The 7,983-nt window shown below is 32.1% G+C and overlaps 1 protein-coding gene across 1 annotated transcript in view; it reads left to right on the top strand.

The window, feature by feature from the left end:
* The first annotated feature begins 632 nt into the window (after nucleotides 1-632).
* Nucleotides 633-7,983, top strand: part of LOC126743537 (myosin-VIIa) — a 97,256-nt gene continuing 89,905 nt past the window's right edge. Inside the window, exon 1 of the mRNA XM_050450671.1 lies at nucleotides 633-792. The gene's annotated coding sequence lies outside the window, so the exon portion shown is untranslated. The remainder of the gene's footprint in view (nucleotides 793-7,983) is intronic.

Genomic DNA, 7,983 nt, shown 5'->3' with positions numbered 1-7,983 from the left:
ATGTCATAATCAAACAACTGCAATACTGTTTCCAGAAAGTTTCCTGATAGCCATGATTTGCTGAATACCGTATAAGATATCCAACTAAGAATAAGTAATATTTTCAAATCGCAGTTATCAGCTGAAGCTTGTTTTGTAGTGAGATTTAGTATTATACTCTGTAGATTGTTGGTTGGCTTTTATTAGTTTGGTAGGACTGTTAGTCTTTTTGTTTATGGTAAACACAAGCACAAGAGGAAAGTCCTATGTCCTTTTCAAACTATCTTGGGAATTTTTTCTCGTCACCACTATTATTCAAAATATATATATATATATATATATATATATCTTTTGAACGTGATTATAATTAAAACCGAACGTCCTACAAAAAAAATAATTTTTTATGGTTATATCTATATATTTGTGTATTACCTACTGCACCACCACCATCTTATAAAGAATATTGGTCCTTCGAGCCGGATAACATGCAACCCACTCAACAAAACAGTGCTCCACAACGGCTGATGGGGCTGACTAATATTAAGATTATTAATAAAGAGGTTCTACACCTGTCCGACGGGGTCGCCACAGTCAAACACGCAGGTAATGCAATTAAAGGTAGCAGAACTCGGTTTGACTGTGACCGTGTGGCGGTGTGGTGAGTGACCTCCGACGCGACGTTAAAATTTAGTGTGTGGTGTGTGTCACAAGATTTATCCCATAATGTGCTAGAAATGAACACTATAACTGAATGATGAGAGGACACTATAAACTACTATAGTTGGAGTATCTGTAGACTGGATTTTGCTGCAGGTATATAACTGTTAATTAGAATTTATAACCGAAAAAGTAAATATAATAAAAGTGTTAATTGGACACGTAGCTAGTCCGGGTTGTTAAGTCTTGTTTATTTTTTTTATTATTTTAAAAACTTATTTTATATGGAGAAAGAAACCTGTAAACGGGTCAAGTCAACTTCTGGTATGTCCTTGTAAAGAAATTCCTTTATACCGGTATTCTCTGGTGGTGGTCAAGGTGGAAATAAATTGTTATGTTTGGGTTGCGAAATAGCTTACTGTATTTTTTTTTTGACAACTGACTTGCTTCTCTGAAGACGGTTTAGTTTCGAAACGTTTTTGTATGATACCTGATCAAATTTTTAATAAGTAATTGTATTGTTTTTCACTATATCAAGTTTGCCAGGTAAATATGCTCTTATCTTAATTCCTCATGACACAAACTGGTTTTAAGATAACGTTGCAGTAACAAGGAATAATGTGTTTAACTACACTGGAAAAAATACTTCCGCTAATTACGCCAGAAAATTCAGTATAACGGAGAACTTCAAACTTCCATTACCATATTTAAACTATATTTATTTGGTTTACTTCAGCATGTTCCCCTATTTTATGTTGAACTTATCAACACTAATGGGGTTAGAGGGACAATAAGAGTAAAGCAAGAAGATCTTACGTTTTACGGTCTTATTATTTTATTTGTTATAATAAGACTTGGTATGACGAAAAACATAATCAAATCAGGTAAAATTTCGTATTTTCCCATTTTGATCTAAAACTCCCAACTACTTCTGAAAATTTGTCTAAGGTGGGCATTTTATTTTTTATTTCTCAGAATCTACAGGGAGTTATTTTGATAAAAAGCTTGAGATTAAAATCAAAATTATACTTGACATACAAACTAACTTTATGACATTAAATCTTTACTTACACAGAGTGAGTCTTATGTAATGGGAAAAACTTTGGGAACGAGTTCAGGAGCTCATAGTTTTACCCAAATATATCATATAATGAACTTCCATTATTTAAGACTCACCGTGCCGTACCTGTATTAGTCACTATGGCTTTTTTACGCTTCATATCAAAATAAAGTTAAAATGAATTAAGTAAAACTATCTTACTTAAAAGCAAAAATACAATATATAATGTGTCTGATAAAAAAAAACCACCCTGGTGTCCAAAATGTCCAAAATGGTGTCCAAATAAAAAAAAATCAAAGTTTGCTTAATTTCTTGTGGCTTTTCGAATAGTGCCTTTAGCTACTACCTTAACCTAATCTATCTAATCGACATGTATGCTATCTACTCTACTTGTATACGAAAACTCAATTAAAGGTTTTATTTCGCCAGTCGTTCAAATTTAACTAATAACGGATTAATTCTACTGTCTTCCTGCGATATATACCAAATAACATGCACTCGTTGGTAGCAGATTCAAATTTGCCAGTTCTTGATTCATAAAAGATAATGCCACAGTAGTTTTAAAATTGCATATTACATAATATAGATTTTCGACTATGTCATGACCATAGATAGCTGTAATAAAAGTATAGTTACTGCTACTAAAATTGGTGTTTTTATTTGATGGCTTTAAGGTAAATTGCTTATTGGTCTTTGTATAAAAAACAGTCATTGTCTCTTTATTCACCAAAATGTTGTCTCCATTTTTGTTTATGGTTTCCTTGAAGCTAGGAAATATGTTATAGAATTGTAATCCATGAACAGATCTGTCAATAACTGCTTTAGCAAGATGGTCTGCAGTTTCAATTCCTTGAATTCCGGAATGTCCTTTAATCCAGTGGATTGATTGATACTCTGATGTTATTTTTTTATTAGAGCTGAAACTTTTTGTAAGATTTTAAAAATAATTGGACTTGTATGCAAGGTATCCCACTTAGATGGAGACAAGCCAATATCTTGATTGTTTGCTGATCAATCTTTTTGGTAGGACGCCATATTATATAAGGCGCACATTTTGCCATAAGGCAAGAGATACAGGGTGGCCATTTGAAAACGAAACAGAGCCTATTTTGGGCCCCTCAGAACATTTGCGAAAAAATCCTCGGACCCGTCAATTTTTGATTCAAGGGGGAAAAATTTTTTGGCTAGTTTCGCCCCTCTGAAGGCAAAACCCTAGCGGGGGTGACAAGGGCCCCCAAAATTTTAAATGGAACGGGGGGTTGAGTGATACCTTATTTTGAAGGTATTTTTATCTGAATTATAACCCTAAAGTTTTAAATCGTTACTATTTGCCTAGTCGATACAGGGGCTAATAAAAGTTACAAAAAAATCTTAAAAAGTATAATTTTAAATAAAGGGCTTAAAGATAAAATCAATCAAGTAAATGTTCAAAATGTTGGCCTTCGACTTCCATACAATAATAAAGGTTTTGTTCAAACCTTTCTTGTACATTTTGCAAAATTTCTGGGGTGATTTGACGACATTCATCAATTATTATTTGTCGCAAATGGTCTAGCGATGTTGGCTGACTAGTATAAATTTTAGTTTTGAAATGGCCCCATAAAAAAAATCTAACGGGCTTAAGTCCGGGGAACGAGGAGGCCATTCTATAGCTCCTCTTCTTCCAATCCATTGTCCTGGAAACGTTTGGTCCAAATATTGACGAACCCTTGCAGCATAGTGGGGTGGCGCCCCATCTTGCTGAAATACTAGACGATTTTCCAAGTACTCGTTGTTATTTTTTAGTATTTCCACTAATGCTGGATGAATTGTATTTTCTAATAACTCCAGGTACATCTCTCCTGTTAAATTGCCAGGTAAAAAAAAGGGGCCTACGATATGTTTACCAAGAATTCCAGCCCAAACATTTAATTTTCCAGGATGTTGTGTATGCACCTCACGAAATATTCTGGGATTTGAATCAGCCCAATAGCGACAGTTGTGACGATTCACAGTACCGTTTAGGAAAAAGGAGCATTCGTCAGAAAAACTTACATTAAATAGAAAGTGTGGATCATTGGCGGCTTGTTCAGATATAGTTGCACAAAATTGTACTCGCCTATCAAAATCGTCTTCGTTTAGTTCTTGTACGAGATGCATTTTGTACGGATGAAACTTGTTTTTTTTAATATCTTCTGAATGCTGCTTCTCTTAATACCAGACATGATAACTTCCTTGTGCTCAGTGTAGGATCTTGCACAATATGGCCTAAAATAGCTACTTCTGAAGCTTCATTCACCACTAGATTATCCATTTCGCGCTTTTTATTAGCCACAGACCCAGTTTCCCTAAATTTTTGAACCAATTCCAAAATGTACTTGCGATGGACCTGTCGATTAGGGTTTTGTAGTGTGTTAAAGAGCTGGGCACTTCTATTAGCATTTTCATTGGTCGCAAAGAAAAGAGAAATTATTTAAACTCTTTCAGCAAGTGAATAAACCATTATCAATGTTGTAACTAACTTTAAAGAGCTATTTGTTTGACACACTATGATCTGACAGCAGTAATTGACAACCACTATTAAACTTCAAAATGTTGCTATAATAACAGTCTCAACAATAACCAAGAGTTCCCTTGCATAATTGGCATAGATACCTACGGGTATTAAAAAAAACAACAGAAAGTACGGTTCACAATGTAGGAGAACAAAATTTTTTGTATTTATTTAACTGCTAAATTTACAAGCATTTTTTTTCATAAAAAATGTTGACATGTTTTTGTAACTTTTATTAGCCCCTGTATCGACTAGGCAAATAGTAACGATTTAAAACTTCAGGGTTATAATCCACATAAAAATACCTTCAAAATAAGGTATCACTCGACCCCCCGTTCTTATGATACTTAATTATACCAAGATACTTAAGTTCTAATGTTGATAGATATTGCTCTAGGGTGTGTCATTAAAAGTATATACTTATGATCCCACTGGATAAAAAAAACTAAAATTTAACGTCTTCGATCAAACCACCATAATTTCTAATATATTTTTCATGAATGTTCCTATTTCTTAATCAAACTTTTCGTAGCCTCTAATGTTGGTGGACGGGTTTTATAAACTTTATTTTTGGTAGCATCCCACATATACATCACAATCCAGCCCAATCATATCCCACATCACAATCCAGAGATGTGAGGTCTGGAGACCTAGGGGACATTGCTACAAAAGGACTATTGCGACCAATCCATTTATCTTGAAAGTTTTCATTGAATGTCATCTTCTTACAGAGGTACAGCATTATAGATCTTAAGGGCCCAAAATATCTTTTAAGAGCCAAACCAAAAAAAAATCTGAATTATTATTAGTCATTGAAGCTACTTCGCTTGAGCACCACTTAATATAACAAAACCGATTTTAGTTAAAATAAAATATATAAAATATCCTAAAAAGGAAAAATTGGTCTCCATACCCAGCAAACAACCATGTATAAGCAAAAATGTAAAAGCTAAGACACCTATAGCACTTAAATTTGTTTGAGGCCTGTAGATTTTGAAAAAAGATGTAATCCTAATAAAATGGTCACCCTAAGCAATAAAATGTCTTTTAGGTAATAAAATAGTCAAAAAAAAAATATTTTTATCCAGAAACGTTTCAAAAATATCCGACCCATACCATCACGCCTGACATCACGTCATCTTCTCTGTTCTTTATATGAAGCATTGCAGTAAATTGTGTTAATAGGGATTTGTACTGTTGACTGAAAAATAGGAAGAACGGTTTTTCAGTCAACGTTTGTACTTTGGAAGGCTTTTTTAAAGTTAAAACTTCTGCTAATTATAATATATCTATTAAAAGTCTACAATAGATTTAAATCGTGTATGAGGTTTTTTAAATTCTTTATTATAATAATAAAAGTACTATCTGGAGATACCTTTTTGGGGTTTAAGCATGGGAATCTCGGTTATTATAAAAGTTCACTACCCTAAGATATTTTCAAAAAAATTTTCCGGATATATCCGGAAAAAAACAATTTTCAATTTTTCTGCGCTAAATTTCTTTATCAAATAATGTTAAATGTACAATATATCATTTAGGAAATAAAATATGCAAATTCTGCTTAAATTATCCTCAGGTTGTAACATAAAATGCATCAGTGGTTCCCCCTCTTGGGAGGGGAGAAACTAATGCAGGGGCACATGTGTTCCATGGCTTGACGTAAACATGGGGTCTTAAAAGGCTAGTTTCATCAACAAGTTAATTTTTTTTCCGATTAAATAAAACATCTCTTTTTCATTTTACATTTGTCAATAAACTTCCTATCCTTTTATTCTCTCATCAACATTTATTGAAAACTTTTTGATTCTACCGCTTGCCATGTGTAAGGGTAGTTATAGTTTAAAAAAAAAAAGAATGGCTAGATTCAGATTTTTTTCTGGCAAGAAAAATTACAAATACAATATAAGAGAATTGATGCTTGATAAAATTGTTTTTTTTTTTTAATTGGATTTTCTGCCTCTTTTTGTTACGTTAAAGGGAACTTTATTGTATACATTATTTGGAGCAGTATTTTTATATTTTTTTGCAAAAAAAAATCTTTTCTTGTATGTTTTAACATTTTGTTATAAAATTGTACACAATTTTTTTACCATATTTTATTAAGATTAATATTTGGGGGTGATTGCACAAGTAGATTAAAATTACTGACTAATAAAGTAATTAAAGAAAAAGCCCAACTTCGCAGGATGAGGACATTGTTGTAAAATGTGAAAATAAACGGTTGAAATTTGTAACAAAACACCTTGAATCAAAAAATGATATTGGTATTTTCATGCAGGAGCGTAATTTTTTTGAATATTTCCCTAATTAGTTGAGAACTTGAACCATTTAAATTTAAATATTTTATTAAACAGAAAGTACTAACAGACTAAAATTAAAATGGTTAAAAGCTACAAAAATGTAAAGGACAAATGTACTTAATGACATGACGTTAATTATGAGAAAATGCTAATTTTTGATGTTCGATAACAGTAAAAAACAACTTTGTATAAACTGTAACCTTTTTATAAATTAAACATATCTTTTAACGAATTAAAATCAAAATTGCTTTACAAATATAGTTGCTTTTTAAATAAAATTCGGAGGCTTAGTGATAAAATTGCTGGAGTATGTGGTCAGTATGACAAAACAAATAAAAAGAAATAAAAAAGTATTTATTAAGTTGCATAAACAAAATGTAACTTAATATAATGTGATATACATTAGATTACGTATTGATTAAATTATATCACTGATCTAATTAATTTTTTGCTTAGCAATGATAAATTTGACATTATGCATGCCATCTGGTTTTGAATTAATAGCCTGGAGAGGTGCGCCAGATCCGGATAAAGGGATATTCAAAAAAATGTAACAAACCGTCAAAATATTAGTAAAATTACCGCAGAAACTAAGATTCTCAATTAAATTTTGTCTATAAATCTTCTCTCAATAAATTTATTCTAAAAACAAATTGTGACATTCGCAGAAAATGAAAGAAAACATTAACAGATTTGACTTATCGCGGTCATTCTGCTTTTTAAATAAAATATTACATCTACTGATATCTAACGTTGTATATATATTTTTTATTTTGAACCAGTTTTTGTTAGATTGAGTGGTTTCTGTCTCTTCTTCTTCTCTCAATTATCGCGCCTTCTTCTCCACAAAGTTAGCGATTGAAATAACAATTATGATAGATTTTCAAATTGTAGGACGTCGTCATTGCATTGTCATATAAAGTAAAACAGTAATAATGTAACATCTCATCATTAGAATTCGAAGTTGAGATTTAATCTTTGAAAGAATGTTTTCATGATCAAGAATGCTTGTTTGAATTTTGACACTATTATTGATCGGCTCTCAACTATTTTTATAGATGTTAGTCTGTTCTATTTTTTGTGACATGTAGGCTTGCCCCTATGTACATTTTTAAATAAACTAGTATTTTGCTGACCTTTAGTCCTTATCTGGAGCTTTGCCTTTCCATCATATAATTTATTGTCGACTTGGGCCATCTTCGGCCATTCTTACTCCCTTTTAGGAGATTATTTACTTATCCCAGACATTCTAGATGTCAGAAGAAAAGAGCTGGATGTCGGGTTCTTTCTTTTGTAGGTGGTTACCTAAAAACTTTCTAACGGTGCTCGATTTCGCTAAGAGAACAGACTTTCGCATTAGTTTCTATAAATTCTCGCCTAAATCGAGTTCTTTCAAATACCTTAACAGATTCACCGTCGTTAGAATTATAATTGGTATCATACAAACAGCATGC

The sequence above is a fragment of the Anthonomus grandis genome, chromosome 13 (genome assembly GCF_022605725.1).
Source record: "Anthonomus grandis grandis chromosome 13, icAntGran1.3, whole genome shotgun sequence".
NCBI classification, from domain to species: domain Eukaryota; kingdom Metazoa; phylum Arthropoda; class Insecta; order Coleoptera; family Curculionidae; genus Anthonomus; species Anthonomus grandis.
This window is presented reverse-complemented; position numbering and strand designations above follow the sequence as displayed.